Raw genomic sequence first — 18210 nt, 5'->3', positions numbered from 1 at the left:
GACAGAAATTTAGATACTATTATTATGCATTGGAGAGAAAACATACAGGAAAACCAATCAATTTTCTGTCAGTCTTAAGTTGGTTTTTTGCTTGTGTATCATTTGACTTTTAAAAAATTGTCTATTGGTTCTAAAATCAAAGTCAAAATAAGTATAAGATGTAGTTTTCATATTTCAGCAGACAAAAGTCAGTAGTTTAATACTTTGCACAGAAACAAAAAATAAGTTTTGACTACCTGCGTGTTTTGATGACCTGCATGTTTTTTGCTTTGATTAGACTTGAGTTCAGGCAGGATGAAGAATACTTAAAGCTTCTGACTGAATTTACTAAAATGAGACTAAATCACACAGGACAAAGACCACCAGATAATCTGACTGTAAGGGACTAGTATTACCTAATAAAATTATTATTTATTTGAAGCAATGTCCAGATGCCAGAGTTATCATTTCATGGAAGAAATATGTATTACATGCTGGAGGAACTGATCAGAGAGAGCATCTGAAAGCTATCCTGAAAAGAACTAGCCATAACTACAAAAATTATCAAAATCCATGCACAGATGGATGCATGCAATCTCCTAAATTTACCCTCTTCCCTTGAACTCCCCCACTCCCCCACTTATCACAGCATCTAAACTACTGGGGAGCCAGTTGCTACCAATCATCTTCAGCCCTTCAGTCCACCAGGATCCTGTCCTCTCCTTTTGTACTCTTCATGCCATAGGATTATGAATGACAAAAGGATTGATCCCCAGTTTAATTCTGCACACTGAACAAAATTAAGAATGCTTTGAAGAGAATAGACCTAAAATCAAGAATATGGAGTGCATAAAATACACAAAAATGGATGCTCTGACACACTCTTGAATGAAGTTATACTAAAAAATATCCTAGGCTCATGTATCAACATTTTAATGTTTTATCATCTAGTATTCACCTTTGCTGTAAGCCCACTGTCCATGTTAATATCTTACTCTTCACCTGTTCAATACAAATTTTGTCACTGTATTTGGATGAGGTAAAAATTACTGAAAGGCATAAAGCTACTTTAACACCTTGGAAATCTGCATCATCTTTGCTCAAATCATTACTGAAGGAATCAGCTCCATATTATACACAGATATCACAGTCACATCCCTCACTCAGTGAACAGGAGAAACAATGGAAAACCTGCAAGGATAGAGCTGTCTTTAACACCAGCACTGAAAGGAAGTTTCAGCAATACCCATGGTTCAATATATTACACTGTCTACTCGAGGATTCCATGAAACAGCAACACTTTAGAAAATGCTGGAATGCTTCAGATTTCAGAAGCATTACCCATAGTTCAAGAGCTAGAGTAGATTAGAAAAATATAATTTTCATTACATTTTTGGGAGTATTCATAAAGCTTCACTCGATCATCACAAGCCTGATCTCTCAAGACATGTCCTCTTCAGGGAAAGAAGCAAGGTATGTTTCCCTGGGGAGCCTTTGGGAGTGACTCCATCAGACTGAGCAAACCTTTGTGAATAACCCATTTCAATGCAAAATTAGCACCCTGTTTGGATTACCTATCCCCATTCTCAGGCCAGCTCTGGCCATAAATCTGAATGCAATGCAGAGTGCAGGTCACAAGCAGTACCTCCCTGTTGGCTGGAGCCCAGTGGCTCCGTGTCAGCAGTTGGTTTAAGTGCTTTGCTGGAGCAGAGCCACACTGCTCTGCACCTCCCCGGATGCAGCCCCAGATGGGCATGTGCATATCTGTGTACAGGAACTCCTCTGAGGTCATCAAGGAGTTAAAATCAGACAGTACATCTACCACAGCCCTTTGAGCTGGGATCCAGTCAAATTTTACAAGGTAAACAGGATTAAGAGGGGTCATACAAGAAGCAGAGACATATAGAGATCCCCTGAGACTGCAGGGAGTGATTTTAATAATGTGAGAGGTGGCACTTTTTCTCAGTGCACTAATACTAAACACAAATCAGACTCCCCAACCAACTGTGACTAGAAAAGAATGCACAAACTCTTAGGAAACAGGAAAGAAAGCAGAGAAATATGTTCATTTTAAAGTCCTGGCAAGAGACTGTTATAGTCCTGTTATAGTTAACTGCTATAGAAAGCCAAAACAGTAAATATTTGCTATGAAAGGTTAAAAGTGGATACTATCCATTTTCTCAAACAGAAGAAAAAGAGGATGCTTTCAAACTTCTCTTTGACTTTTCCCCAAATTATGTTTCTAAATAACTGGTGAGGCCTTACCTTGAATATTGTGCGCAGTTTTGGGTGCCACAATGTAAGAAAGATATTGAAGTAATAGAGAGTATCCAAAGGAGGTAACAAATATGGTGAAGGGTCTTGAGGGGAAACTGTGTGAGGAGTGGCTGAGGTCACTTGGTCTGCTCAGCCTGGAGGAAACTGAGGGCAGAGCTCACTGCAGTTACAGCTTCTTGTGAGGGGAAGAGGAGAGGCAGACACTGATCCCTGTCATGACGAGGGACAGGATCTGAAGGAATGGCCTCAGATCAGAGGAGGTTTAGGCTGGTTATCAGAAAAGCATTTTTCACTCAGAGGGTGGTTGGGCACTGGTACAGGCTCCCCAGGGCAGTGATCACAGCACCAAGACTGAGAGAGCTCAAGAAGTGTTTGGACAACAATGTCAGGCCCATGGTGTGACTCTCAGGATGGTGCTGAGCAGGGCCAGGAGTTGGACTCAGTGATCCTGATGGGTCCCTTCCAACTCAGCATATTCTGTGATTCTATGATTCTATGAACAACAACAACAAAATTTTAAAAACTACATTTTTAATTGAAAATTAAACATGAAAAATATCCTCTAGTACTCATGTATCATAAGGAAGGTCATCTCAACTCTGGTGATTCTCAAATAGTTTCAGATATGTAGAGTTTTCTCACCTTTTGGTCCCAAATAATATGCATAGAATATAATTATATCATATTTGGAGGGGGGGGGGGTTCAATTGCAGATAATGTTTGGGAGTTTGATTTTGTTTTGGTTTGTTTTTTTTTTTAAATTTTTTGTTTTGATTCTGAAATGGAACTATTTCAGTGCACGCAAGTAGAAGTCTTAGATATCATTATCAGGCTGCAAGGTGTTTGGGGACACCCACCACCAACTTAAAAACAATAATGTATAGCATAATGTATTATGCAATACAACACAGTCCAGTCACAAAGTTGAGCAGAATTTATTCAGCTACACAGGCGCCAGTATTTTCAGCCATTTACATTTAATTGTTAGGTAAATCAACCAGCAAAACAGGCAGGTTCAAGCAGGCAGGTCCAAGGCTCAGACCCCAAGGTTTACTGCTCCCTGCTGACCTGTTGTGAGTTTTTGCTGAAGCAGAAGGGCTGCAGGTTTCCTGCCCCAAGCCTTTACCATCAGCAGGATGCTGAACACCCAAGCAAGACATGCTCCCTTGGGTGACCTTATTGCAGTCTTTCAGCACCCAAAGGGGCGTACAAGAACTTTGGACAGGAACTGTTTACAAGGGCATGCAGTGATAACTGAGACTAGGTTTAGATCAGATTTTAGGAATAAATTCTTTCCAGGAAGGAGGTGAGGCTCTGGCAGAGGTTGCTCAGAGAGGCTGTGGATGCCTTTCCCTGGCAGTGTCCAAGGAGAGGCTGGGGATTTGAGCAGCCTGGCCTAGAGGAAGGCTCCTGCCTATATCATGATGTAGATGATCTCTCATGTCCCTTCCAACCCAAATTTTCTATGATTCTGCTATTGTCTGAAACCTTGACTCAAACCCAGCTTCCCAGGAAACAGTGTCCAGGAAAGAGAACAGCCCTTGACGGGAAATTGCAGCAGGAAGGCACCTTTAATGTTTCTCCTGACAGCTTTTCAAAGAACGGCCTTCGACGCTCAGAGCGTCGAGAGCAGCGCGGTGCTCCCAGCCCGGCCCGGCCCGGCCCTGCCTGGCCCGGCTCGGCTCGGCTCGGCTCGGCTAGGCTCGGCTCGGCCCGGCTCGGCCCGGCTCGGCTCGGCTCGGCTCAGCTCGGCTCGGCTCGGCTCGACCCGGCTCGGCTCGGCCCGGCTCGGCCCGGCTCGGCTCGGCCCGGCTCGGCTCGGCTCGGCTCGGCTCGGCTCTGCTCGGCCCGGCCCGGCCCGGCTCAGTTCGGCCTGGCCCGGCCCGGCCCGGCTCAGCTCGGCCCGGCTCGCAGCATCTTCCAGCGCCACCTGGTGATCCCCACCTCCTCTCCTCCCTGTCTCAAAGCATGCAGGAACATTCCCTGGCTGCTTTTCTCCATCGGCATGATGGAACTGACTACAGACTGAAATACACCGAGCTCTGTATCTGCATCTAAACAAGCTGGCTCGCCACAGAATCTGCCTCTGCTAAAGGATTTTTGTACCTTTTCTTGCTAGGTTTTCCTGGGAGTTATAGAGAAAATATGAATAGAGTTTTACCTCTAAAGCAACAAAAGGAATAGTTAATGGAAATTAATTACTTTCATAGACAAGACCCTGATAAATTAATAGCAGCTTATCTTTCCTCCTGGTGCAGAAAAAGAACTTCAAGTGGCTGCCCAGTTCACTTTCTAACATGGAAAGAAGTTTGAAACCAGATTTACAGTCAGCTGCTAGGAGACAGCTGAGAAGTAAAAGAATGTTACCCTGGGAGTAGATCATGCACCCACTGCCCAGCAGAAGCATTCAGGCACTGGTTTCAGAAGGAGCTGATTGTACTCAGTCCCTGCTTCTCTGATCACCTGATGGATTCCACATTGTACAGGGGATGGAGGCATATTTCCCTGTCACCCCACAGGTAATAAAGCAAGGTCTAAATCTGCAGAAAAATAGTGTCATGAAGGAAATGAGGATTATATTATAATAGAAGTTAGAGTTGTATTTCAATCCATAAATTCATGGATTGAAACAGTTCAATGTACCCCTGATACAATGTACCCCTGATACAGCCCCAAAATGAGCACTAAGGAAAGGCAGAGTCTTCACATTTTTGCCTTTTTCTCTCTCTATTAGTAAAGAATGTACGTAGAATGTAAATCTGGAAGGAAAGCCATCACCAAAAAACACAACTGCAAAAGCAGTTTCTTAAAGGCACTTATCCACCTGGTATACACATAATAAAGTTTAAGATCAGTGAAGTGACTGCATTTTAAAACAATGGCTCTCTGCAGATGTATTGTAAGATATCTGAGATACATAAGGAGAGATGGGTGCAGGAGTCTAAGTTTTGCTACTTTCTACAAAAACAAGAAATATTGTGGAAAAGACACTAATCCCTTTTAATTAATCCAAGAAGCTATAACAGTAATCATATTTACTCATGAGATTCTACTATAGAAACAAACACTAAACACAAAACCAGTCACTGGATTATTTGTTCCGTTGAGTAATTTAATCCAGCCAGGTCTTCAAACATTTCAGTGCTCTGCCTGTGAATAAATAAAACAAAATCAAGTCCCTCTGACAAAATATGTGGCAAGAGTTTCAAAGTATGGGTCTTTGATGAATGTGTAAGCTCAATCAGTTCACCTATAATAAGTCCCGAACTTCTGTTTAAATACCCTGGACGTAGTAAACTACAGTTCCTGGGTTAAATTCTTACTTCTCCTGTGGGTATTTGTCACACAGGCAGAACTTCTCTAAAGGCACTCAAATGCATCCATTCTTACCACAGACCGTGCTGGAGAATTGGACACTTCCATCAGGAGGCCTGAGAGTTCAAAAACACCACAGCAGACTGCTCCCAAAGAGGTAAAATGCTGTTTTATGGCACCAGCAGTGGTTTGCTTTCTGTTTCCTCTTTATGAAAGGTGCAACTGCACACCACCTTGCAAACATTTCCTAACTCTTTTCAAAGGCCTCTTGGGACCTTGAGGAAGAATGGAATGAAACTCATTTTGTGCTCCTGTAAAATTTGTACAGTTGGCCTGTGGAAAATCAAAGACCAAAGACTCTGACTGATTTCCAGTCTAATATCTGACACTGGTACTACTCCAGCCTTGGCTTTTATCTATATTCTAGAGCATGTGGGAGTACTTCTGGCTACCCTGTTCAATAAAATGCAAAGAAAATTAGATTTTTTCTCCTTGCCCATTTTATCAAGAGTCCATCATAAAATATATATAACATTTGCAAACATATTTTTCTTCCTAGTACTTATTCCAGTGGTTTCTCAGCTATTTTAGCACCGATCCTCCCATTCTTCTTCCTAAGATAGTTTTTATTTCATTCTATTTAAAATCACAGTTACGTCCTCTCCTAGGCTTCTTCTCACCATTGAAAGTTGAGTTTGTGGAGTGTTAATCACGGAAAAATCACCGAGATTTTTGAGGGACGTGGAGGACCACTACTATCCTTCCTACTCTTTTGGAATCTCTGAGTGACTGCAACTTATAGTTTGTGTGGCCATCCTGCATTACCCCCTTCACATGAGTAAAGTTCAGTTTAAGGCTGCTTAATACAGCATAGCAAAGGGTGGAATATTCTAGTTTCTACTGGGAAAACAGTTTTACCAATGCTGAGTATGTCAGTCCCAGTAGTACACTTCCATCAATGTGTTATACCTTCCTTTTTTATTGCCACCCCACAAGACAATCTCTCCAGTTACACACATTCTCATTATATTTTTTTTAATTCACTCAACTTTTTCTAGTGAATTATTGCATACCAGGAAAAAATAAAAAATGTTTTCTTTTTTTTAGACTTCAATAAGAAGTGTGGTTGAAGTACTTAAGAGAGATCACTTCATGATAGTCAAGAAAAGGAAGTCTTTTTTCTGACAGGTTTGTGTTTCAGGGTTGGCTCACAGTTTTAGATGAAAGATACAAATGTTACAGCATTAATTCACTCATGATGGTCCTTAGATATGGGATAGCTGCTGTGAATATTCCAAAGTGAGGGAAAAGAAATTATTAGATATCACATAGTCCTTAGAGGAGAGTATTCTGCCTCCTCCAGTGATTAATTATGAGCACAGATCATGAAGTTTTTCTGTGGTTTCTAATGAAAGTGGAGTTTGTGTAATTTCTTTTCCTTCAGCAGCAATAATAACACCTCCTACCTTTACCTAGGTGTCTGTTTTCAAGTGCATGTGAAATTTTCATCCCTGAAAAATATATCAAATGTGGCTGAAACCACTCATTAAAATCAAGAAGAAGTTCTAGCTCTGAGCACACCAATTACAGTTTCTGATGAAAATTGAGGCAGAATTTATACTGTTCTGTCCTCACTCACCATGTTGGAAAAAGTCAAGCACTGTGTCCTGACAGCAGACATCTCTGGCATTGCATGATTAATAAAATTTGCAAAGCATCTGCGGGAGATTTTCAGCTAGGAAGGGAGGTGTCTACTACTTTTAGATGGCTGAGTTTTAGGATGAAGTTGAATGCACTGAATTCTGCCATTAATCCCCTAAGAAAATTGGGTTAAAAGTAGTACTGAAAAGCTTATGCTTCGTGCATAAGTAGCTTTTATTGGCTGAGTGAAAAACTAATAAGATGTGAAAGATGTTTGGAAAAGAGAAATTACAAACACAAAGACTGATTTGATATTGGCTAATGTCACATCTACACTAGAGAAAATCAGCATGGCCCAGAGGATGAAAATTAACAGGCTGCTCCATCCAGCTAAACATCTAGAACCAGATTTCCCTCCTCATGTTGAAAAGTCCATTTCATGAGAGAATATAGACAGAAGAGGCCAAACAGAAAACCTACAATATAAGCAAAGCATTTTGGCATAAGACTTTAAGAATGCAGAAAGATTATAATTTTGTGACTCGCAGATTTCTGTTGTACATTTGTGCTTAGGTAATCTCTTTCCAGATGTACATCTTTTGTTTAAAATGGCTTATGGCTAATTCTTTTTGATTCACAGAAGGATTTGATTGAAAAGAGTGAACAAAGCTGGAGAAATCTTACAAATGCAATGGCTGGGATCTTTCTTTTCAGTTGCCAGGGCAGAGGTTTCCATTGTTTGTTTGTACAATAATTTATCTGGAACAGCAGAGGGTGTTTTCAATGAATGAACCACCTGTGTAACAATATAGGAAACTGAAGAAAGATAGCTTTCAGCATTAGTTATTTGTATATGTGAAAAAAAATAGTTTATCTGTTAAATAACTGGATAACTTTCTGAGGATCACTTGGGAATACACATAGAGAAATGCTACCTCAGTTCCTTTCTATGTGCACATACCGTGCCAGTGAGATTTCTCAATTAGAATTTCTGTGATAAAATGTTACATTCAGTCTTCAGTCAGTCATGCTGAAAACTCCTGTGACCAACTGCTCTTGTTCTTGCACTTTACTTGATCATTACTGAAGTACAGCAAAAGCACACTGAAAGTGCCTTAGACTTACAACTGCCCCCTTATTCCCGGTCACTTCCTCTCCTTACTTCCTTCTCCCTTCAGCCCTTTTGTTGCTAGTAAGAAATAATCTGAATCTTTTCATGATTACTTTAGTTGTGTGAGTAACAGACCTCTATGTATAACAGGGAAGGAATGAATAGTAATAATTCATATTAGAATTAAAGTGAAACATTTTCAGGAATCTGGTAAAAAAAAAACTGGCTGGAAAATTTTTACTTATTTAAAACTTTTTTATTTCACTTTTGACTGCCCCTCAAAAAAGATAAAATGTTTGTTTGGTTTCCAATAATTATACATAAAAAGTTACAACCTCCATATTTAAGCCCCACAGAAATATTAATAAATTGAACTGTGCAATCCCTTTCATACCTGAAAATGTGTGCAAGATATCAACCTAATTTTGAAAATAGCTTTAGTCAGCCAGCATTTAATGTATTTACTCCCATGTTTCCCAACCTCAGTTGCTTGTGGCTTATTTATTTCTTAATGTACTTATCTACAGAGGCATATGTGCTTTTAATCCTCTAAAACATAGTGTGCTTCCCGCAGTCAAAACAGAGAGCTTTTTTTGAGTTTAGTATTTCTAGAAGCTTATGCTGAACTTTTAAAACTCTGAAAAAAAAAAATCTTCCCATTGTAACTTTACTCTTTTTTCTTCAAAATTCTATCATGTATAAAGAACACGGTATTCATGTACTGGATGAACATTTTTAGGTTCTTTTCTTACTTTCCCTCCCTTTTCAGCATGTGAAAGAGGATAGTTAAGGGTGAAAGTAGTTGCATCATTCCAAAGTAGTGAGGGCAATGCAGGCATTTCCAGAGAGGCACCCAGGTAGAGGGCTCCAGTTATTGTCACTATTACCACACATTCATCTGGTGGCCAACACTTGCACAAGGAAGTAAAGGGAGGAGAAAAAAGCTGTGGTGTGTGCACCAGTGTGTGAGCACATTCTTCTGAGTGCCAAGTACGTCAGAGTGGGAAGCAGCAAGGGAGTGGAACATAAAGCCCATCTCACATACACTGGGAGGGCTGCATTTGACTTCACTGCAGTTACTTCTGATTTACTCAAGTGTCAGCTGGAGAAGGACCACAACCCATGCTTTAAAATGTTTTTATATGCTCCTCTGAGTAAAAAACTTGGAGGACTTTGTGAAAACAAGCTACTGTTGCTGATTTGCCAGGTAGGCAACCTCTCTGAGCTCTGGTTGAGAGCTGATCCAAATAAAATGTTTCTCACAGCTATGACTGTGTTGCACTAATTCAACTAGAATAAACAATTACATCATAAAAATGTGTTTACTTTGGTTCTGGGCCACAGAGACTGGGCCCAAATATGATGTAGAACATATGCCTGTTATTGCTTATAAGGACAAATAATTTTACAGGTGGACTTCAAAATTCCTTCCTTTTGCTAAGTATACTTCTCCTGGCATAGTACCTGGAATGTCTGTTTATTATTTATGGAATTATATATCAACTTATTTAAATAGACAGTGTAAAGAGTTACTCTGAGATTAGAAACAAAACAGAAAATTTTATTTCTCTCTTTGTTTACAGGTACATGACTGTGTTCCTTTCATTAAAGCTACAGCTGTTTACACCAACAAGGACTGACATCTTCAGCTCCTCAGTAATCTTGTACTGGGGTAGTCAGAAATAAAATAATCAAAGACAGCAAAATTTTGCTCATGTAAAATTAACATAGAGATTACAATTGGTTTTGTACTTTTTTACTGAGCTCATCAAAGAGTAGATCCAGACGGCCAAAAGCAAAGGGAAAGACTGTTTAGGCAAACTGTTGGATCATGTCATACAATATCATTTCAGTCTAGAATTTTCATCTCTACAACCAAGGAAGTTAAACAGAAACATTACACCATTTTTATTTGCCTAGGTTTAGCCAAAGTGTTCCAGTATAGGTACTAGTAAAGGTACCTGTGTTCCAGTAAAGGTAAAGGAGGTATAAATTGAAGTTTACTTTAAAAATACCTGGTCTAAACTATCTGAGTAAAGGTCCTTTGTTTATTGGTAAACTTTCTGTTGTTAACAGAGTTGAGTATAAACAATCAGCATGGGAGTAAATATAGGGGATACCTCTGAATAAAGTGTGATACGTACTTAAGCCATTACCACACAGCAGCTTCTATACACATGAAACAACAAACCAGTTTTTTAAATTGCAACTTAGAAATTAAACAGAAAAATCACAGGGAATAAAGCTGAGTCTAAAATTCTGCCCACATTTGTCCCAAGTTTGAGGCTTGCTTTAGATTATCTAAAGTTCTGGGTTTAATCTATTGAAAGAATATAATGAGAGCTGTACAAATTTAAGCTACATCAAAATTGCATCTGTCTTTAAGTTTTGGAATATCTCCACACCAGAGAACAAATAGAAATCTTTAGCTAGTACCAGTGCCACCAGCCCATACAAAATTAAGCAATAAATACCCATTGGAATAGGTGGGAGATTATTGCCAAGCCAAACTGGATGAAATGAGGATACTTCTGAACTTTTATTTTTGAATACAAATTTTTTAATTTAATTTGTAATCTTTCCTTAGGTTCCAGAATTGGGAGAAAATAAACTGAATTTCTGGGATATTACAAGAGCAGCTCCTCATACATTTCTTTCTAGCCAACCTGATCTCTCATAAGAAGGATCCCATGAGATGCCAACCCACCAGAAAACACCAAAGGCTTTGAAATTACCCACATGAGCCTTTGGAGTGCTTTTGAGGTTCACTTCCATTTGTAGATCCCTTCCCTTTACTTCACCAGCCATGTGTAGGGTCTCACTGAAGTGACTAACAGTGACTACCTGACAACCTAGCGATGAGTAGTGACCACCTCTGAGGGTAGGTGGAACAAATTAAGTCCCCTAAGGGAATTTTGTAATACTTATCCATCTGTCCTGAACAAATTCAAACTTGGGTCAAAACACTGTGCCTTATTCCCCAAGCAGCTGCATTCCCATGCAGCAGACTTTTACATTCCTTCCAGAAACCACCATGCAGCTTTTCAGTACTTGCTGAAACTGATGGGACATTCACAAGGGCTTTACTGATCTGATTTCTAACATAATAGGAATATGTATTCACCAGAGATTTTTTAGTGTTGGCATTTCTGGATGTCAAATTTTGGTATGGATAGAACTCCTTTTTCCAGAGAAAGAGCTATATGTCCAAGAAGAATATGAAAGTCTCCTTTGCTGTGAAAATTAGCTCTACACAGTCTCCAGGTATGGAGTAAAAGCAACCCTAAAAGAAGGGGCACCTCTGAGAATGTTTTTCTTCCTGGCAGAAAGTGAGATCCTGAGATCCTCCCATGAAAAGCAGCAGAAAAATCCAATGTTTTCATAATGGATATGCACCCTAAACTGCTCTTTTTGTTGTTTTATGAGCTGCAAAATGGCTAAAATGCTGCTGGAAATATCTTTATTCTGCACATTAAGGAAAAAACTTATAATAAATTATGTTTGTGTGCTTTTATTAACCCTTGAACTGCTTCTGAGCAATGCATGTGTTTGAACAAGAGTTGAAAAGCTATTAAAATATTTGCTTAAATACTTTACTACAGCCTAAGAATTGAGCTCCAAAGCCTCTGGGATTTGGAGACTCACAAGAAAGCTAACTGAAGGAAGTCTGGGAGAGGTCAGCATGCTCAAGCACACTCCTACACAATCTTCCACCTCCCTTATCTGCTTTAATAAACTTGACTCCTACTTTCTGCTCTTGAAATTCAAAGGACCCGTGCAAAGATTTCCCAACTATGTAGGCTGTGTTCAGAGCAACCTCATCTTTGCTCTATGAATGTAGAGTCAGTTAAATGTCTAAACTTCGGGCCTATTTTCTATTGGTTTATTCCAATTTTACACTTTCACAGTTGGCTGCTTTCTGTAGCATTAGACTACACAAGAAGCAAGCCACCTGCAGATTTTATTAAAAATGACATGAGCTGAAAAACTACAATATTACCTCTGATTTCCTTTCCTCAAATGAAATACTTTTCCTCCTGTGAGACATATCTTTTCTTGTTTTTGCATTTCATACACTTTAGCCAGATTTATCTCATGCCAAACAGTAAAACACTTCTTACAGCACTGCCTGTAACCCAGTTCACCTAATTCTCTCTTTGCCTATGCCCTTAAGTCTTTAATCACTAACAACCAAATATCAGAGTCACACCTGCTTTTTCCTTAAACATTTTAAACATTTAAAAGAAATGTTTTAATCTTTTGGCCTGATAGAAATCTCCAGCAAGAAGGTCAGAGTCCTGTGAACAGGGTTACAATGCTCCTGGAGAGGGTGGGAGGTGTCATTCCAGAATCTCACAGGGTAAAGGGGAACACGACCCTCCAGCTGCCAGGGAGACTTGGTCACAGTGGGAGATTTTGCCTGGGGTTTTCAAAGAAAGATGCCATAGCAATATTTTGTCGAGATTCCTCTCTTGTTGGAGCATGTTAGGGCTCCCTGAGAGGCCTCCAGCATTGGAATTCCCTGTGGATTTGAGAGACATCTTTGTTTCAGAGCTTACTTGAGTCCAAGCACAAACTAGGTGACAAGCTGCTCATTAATGTCAAAACTGGGCCAGTTCTCTATGTGAAAACTGCCCAAACACAAACAGTGGGATTCATCTCACCCAAATATAGACCTCTGCAATGTAGAAAACCAGGCCTCAGCCAGTACGCTTTGCCAGATTTTTTTATTGTTAGTGAAGTCTTATCACATCCAGTTCAGGTATTTACTACAGGATGAGATGACTGTCACCTCAGAAACATTTGTTTCTCTTCACAGGTGGAAAAGGGAGTGTTGGCAGTCAGCTCAGACAGAGATCCCTGCAGTGCAGATGACTGAACGTGGGCACGAGAACTCCACTTCCCCATCCAAAAAGTATTCATGTCAACAACACTGCACCTGGGGGCTACATTCTGGCCACTTTTGGATCCTATTTGTGAGTTGGACTTGGCTGTTTAATCCTTTATGGAACATAAAATTAAACTAAAGTCAAAGAGTCTTAAGCACCTTTTAAAATATTAGCTTTCTTTTGTTGTAGCAAGAGCAGAGTCACCAGGTGGTCATGTTAAATATAATCTTACACATTCCTTTTCTTAGTCTACAAGGAATACATGCACTTTCAAGGAATGTTGTACTGTTAGTTTTTGGTGTTCAGGTTTATGAGGGACCTTTTGTAAACAACCAGGGAGTTCAACCTATCTTATGCTCTCTGATTAGATTTAGTTCTTGGTGAAAATTATTTCCTGAGAACCTGAAAGTGGCTTTTGGGTTAAGACTTCTAAATAAGGTTTAGCCTGCATGTAGTCTATGACCACCTATGTTCAGTGACTGTTGTACACAGTATAAATAAATGACTGTAAGATATTCTGTATCACTGATTTCTCCCCTGATAGAAAGCTGGGTTGCAAGCCTTCCAAATCCATCAAAACCAGGCAAGAGTGTTGTATTTCAGGGTCTGTCCTTACCTTCCCAAATGTGCACAACTGCCATTCATTTTCATTGAAATAATTTGAACTAAAATGCAAAATAGATGTTACTTCGGGATGCAGACAGTTAATATATGAGAATCTTGTGAGCCTTAGAACCAGTCTGGCTTCTGAGTGGGTTATTTGTTTGTTTATTTTATTCCTTATTTATAAAAGAGATGACAGCCCACCCAGTGGAATTTTCCCATCAAAAATAGTATGAAACAGAATAATGGAATGCAAGATTGATTAGATGGTGTGCTTGTTGGCAAAGGGTGCATGTACTTCTTAATCTTAATGGATCATAAAAAAAATCCTTTCATATTTGCCATAATGCATGTGCTAAGATGTGGGTTCCTAGCCAATGCAAAGAAATATTCTATGATTTCCAGAGATGCAAAGTAAGAATTTCATACAGCACATAAGTGAGGCTCTGTTTAAATGAATAAAGATAATTTCTTAATTATGGCAGTGATATTCATTAAAAAGCTTTCCAATAGTACATGCAGTTCCCACACTGGTGTCTCTCCCACTGTCTGACAGACAGACAGCTTGGTTACACATGCTCAGAAAGAAGGGTGGGGGCCCAGATTCTTGGCTGTCTTGAAGTGGCCACATCCTGCCATCTGCTGAATCCTTCTGCTATTGGCAAATCCAGGGAAGAATATTTCTGAGGTGTCTTAAAATATTCCGCACCTCTGCAGAAATGTTTTATGTAAGGACAAGTATACAAATGCTTTCAGTGAGAGAGAAACCAGATTAAAATATTAAGAAATAAAATACTTTTTTTTAATCCCTAGATTTAAAGAAAAGATCACAGAATCACAGAATATTCTGAATTGGAAACAACCCACAAGGAACATCAAATCCAACTCTTTGCCCTGTACAGGACAGCAACAACAATCACACCATGGGCCTGAGAGCACTGTCCAAAAACTCCTTGAGCTCTGTCAGGCTTGGTTCTGTGACCACTTCCTTGGGGAGCTGTTCCAGTGCCCAACCACCCTTTGGGTGAAGAACTTCTCCTAATATCCAGCCTAAACCTCCCCTGGCACAGCTTGGTGCCATTCCCTCAGGTCCTGTCCCTGGTCATGACAGAGCAGAGATCAGTGCCTGCCCCTCCTCTTCCCCTCACAAGAAGCTGTGACTGCAGTGAGGTCTGCCCTCAGTCTCCTCCAGGCTGAACAGACCAAGTGACCTCAGCCACTCCTCACATGGCTTCCCCTCAAGGCTCTTCATCACCTTTGTTGCCCTTCCTTGGACACTGCGCTAGGTTAAAGCCTTTCTTATTTTGTGGCACCCAAAACTGCCCCCAGCACTCGAGGTGAGGCTGTCCCAGTGCAGAGCAGAGCAGGACAATCCCCTCCCTTGCCTGGCTGGCCATGCTGTCCCTGATGCCCCCAGGACAGGGTTGGCTCTCCTGGCTGCCAGGGCCCTGCTGGCTCATGTTCAGCTTTGTACCAACCAGGACCCCCAGGTCCTTTCCCCAGCACTGCTCTCCAGCCTCTCTTTCTCCACTCCTCTAATTTGTCAAGGTCTCTGCAGCAACTCTCAATTCTGTATCATCTGCAAACTTTCTAAGTAACCCTTATAGATGTGCCAGGAAATCTCATCCTGATGGAAGGCTAGCGTCTAAACCTTACCATGTTTAGTTAATCACAGGAGTACACAAGATTTAATCCTTGGGGTCTTTACAAAACTTGTAAGTCAAGTCACAGTCAGGGTTCACATAGTTAAAAAAGACAGGCACGTTCTCCTTGGATCACCTTTTACTGTTGCAATCACAGCAACTGTATAATATTTAAGATGCGTATATTTATGTGTGAAATTAACTGACAATTTCATCATATTTCTTCATTTTCCTACTCCCTTTGTCTATCTTCATTTTTAAAAAATGAACTTGAGATTTCCTTCAATGATTTCTTTGTTGTCTAAGAATTCACACTGTGGGTTTCTCACTTCTTCATCTCATGTGACCAAGGTACTCTCCTGTTCCTTAGTTGTCATTTAATGTGAAAAGTGTCATGCTTCCTAAAAAGAATCTCTTAATTGTCCCAAAGCATCCTGGAAATGAACAGAAGAAGGTAAAAGAAAAACAATACCCTCTTTGGCAGCTGAACATGTTGCTTTTGCAAACCAAAAGGTCTTAAATTTAAGTCTTTGGGTCAGTGTCCTACACCTGAAGAACTTCTGTGAACCAGGAATGCATTCTGTCTAAATAAGCTTGATGAAAAGTCCATAGTCCTAACATCTGGAATATGGTCCATATGGTTCTTGTGCCATTTTGTCCTGGGAAAAATTTCATTGCAGGATGGCACTCCATTATTTCAGAAGCTAGTATTTTCCGAATTCAGTGTTAGATTTAGCTACATAATATTTAAGCATTTCTTTTTGATTGAGAAAAATCCCCTCCGAAATAAATGACAACTTTACTTCAATAGGTATGTTCAGGCCAGGCCCCTAATTAATCAGCACTGACATTTACAAGAATCACTGCTCTCTGCTATGCCAAAGGGCTTGGGTTCAACTCCCAGGAGCAGAGGATTTGGACCTATTTCATCATAAGGACTTCTTATGACTACTTTTCTCTGTCATGTAGCCCATTTTTTTAATGGAAAAACACTATAGAGCTATTAGTATGTTTACAAAATAACAGAAAAATGTAACCCTCTGAAATGAAAATTCTCTCTATAGATTGTAAATGTCCACAAAACTATTTTCCTTTTTTTTTCCTTTTTAACTACATGTGCCCTGGACTGGTATTACAACTCCTGCTGTAAAGTTTGTTTGAAACATGCCCATTTAAACTGGGGTCTATCCTGCAATGTTTTTCTGCATTGTAATTTTTATTTTTTTTTTACTCAATACTATGGTGGCCTCTAGAAGAATAAAAACATATGCAGATTCCTTAATATTGTCTAAAGGGAACGTAGAAATTACATCATGAAAAATTGATCATGTGAAAATGATATCTGACCTGCTGTAAACTGCAAACTATGCAGAGTATCTCTTGGAATAATGCAAAGCCCAAAGCCCAAAACTGTACCAGCAACTGTGCTAACCATTTCTTGGTAAAAAGTAAAACTAGTGATTATCATCACACTTAGATAATGCCAGGTAGGAGATCTGCTCTCCAGTTCCAGTTTTGCAAAGAAAACAGCTTTGTCTACAAAGGAGGAAATGGTTCATGACATTACCTTTCTTTTCTACAACTGCGCAGGGAGGGTCACAGGCTGCCTCCATGACCTGGACTATCGAAGAACTGGAGATCCCCAAAGGGACAATCTCTCTGCAGATTTGGAGGTTTGAGCCTGGATTTTCTTCAGTCTTGACTTTCACATACCTCTGTGATTCCATCAGCTGCCAAAACTTCATTCCCATCAGGAGGGTTAGTAAAAACTGAAGGCTGTCCAGGCTGCCAAATTCTGGGACAAATTGTTCCCTGCAGAAAACTTTTGGAGAGGACAGAAACATAGGACTGATAATTATATTATGAAATAATAAGAATAGTTTCTTGGGGTTTTGGGGCCAACAGGGGGAGAAGAAATTATAGTGATAAAATCTATGAAATCGGAATTGCACCTTCTTGAAAAATCATCGGTAAAATGCCAGGTATCCACAAAAGTCTATGTGAAACATTAAAAGCCTCAGGATTTAAGAAACGTCTTTCTTTTGCACTCATATCCCAGCACATGGTACAAAATCCAGTGATACTGCAGATGCATTGTTGTTTGCAGCTGCCGATACGCTGTTGGCCAGACAATTTATCCTGTAGGGCCTTGTAGGCTGAAAGAATTGTGCTGCAGCTGCGAAGTTCATTCCTGTTCATCTGGATGGGTTTTTAACAATGGTCTCTGCTCTCCCCACTGCCCAAACAAAACTATCTATAAATGGAAAACTCCCTTCCTCTCCCTCCAAGGCCCTGAGGTAGCAGAATGAATGCAGCACACATGGTGCTAAGTGTCTCAGAGCTAAAACATGCTTAATACATGCAAATACCAACATTAACCATTATGAACAGGCATGATTTATGTGCTTGTCAGCAAGACATCAATCATGACTACAGAGAGTCAGCAGCAGTATCAACAACAGTAGCAGGAGTGGAGGGTCAGAGCCAAGATGGGATGGTCCTTCCCAGCCACCCGGGGGGAAGAGAAAGATGGATGAAGTAATAAGAATCCCCAAACAGTGTCTTTTAGGGAAAGGGGCGCTAAATTTTAAACCATCTCTTGAGCCCAGTCAATGTCTAAGATTATTTCTTTGTTAGATCTATAAGAAAGAGAGAACCAGCACAGACATTTGGAAATGCCATCAGAGAAGAGATCTGGACATATCAAAAAGAAGTCAGGGTTTTGAAACTGTGACCTCAAAGGTATTGAAAG

The 18210-nt window shown here is 40.1% G+C and overlaps 1 long non-coding RNA gene across 2 annotated transcripts; it reads left to right on the top strand.

The window, feature by feature from the left end:
• The first annotated feature begins 4165 nt into the window (after positions 1-4165).
• Positions 4166-17183, top strand: LOC135295978 (uncharacterized). Of its 2 annotated transcripts, none has more exons than XR_010358013.1 (5): positions 4166-4775; positions 5652-5728; positions 6679-6759; positions 13143-13299; positions 17049-17183. It is a non-coding gene; the product is annotated as an uncharacterized LOC135295978 (long non-coding RNA). The 2 variants fall into 2 exon arrangements; XR_010358014.1 differs by having other exon boundaries at positions 5606-5728.
• The last annotated feature ends 1027 nt before the right edge of the window (positions 17184-18210 follow it).

Source organism: Passer domesticus, chromosome 3, assembly GCF_036417665.1.
Source record: "Passer domesticus isolate bPasDom1 chromosome 3, bPasDom1.hap1, whole genome shotgun sequence".
NCBI lineage: Eukaryota > Metazoa > Chordata > Aves > Passeriformes > Passeridae > Passer > Passer domesticus.
The sequence above is the reverse complement of the archived record's forward strand: the minus strand, read 5'-3'. Positions and strand labels throughout refer to the sequence as shown.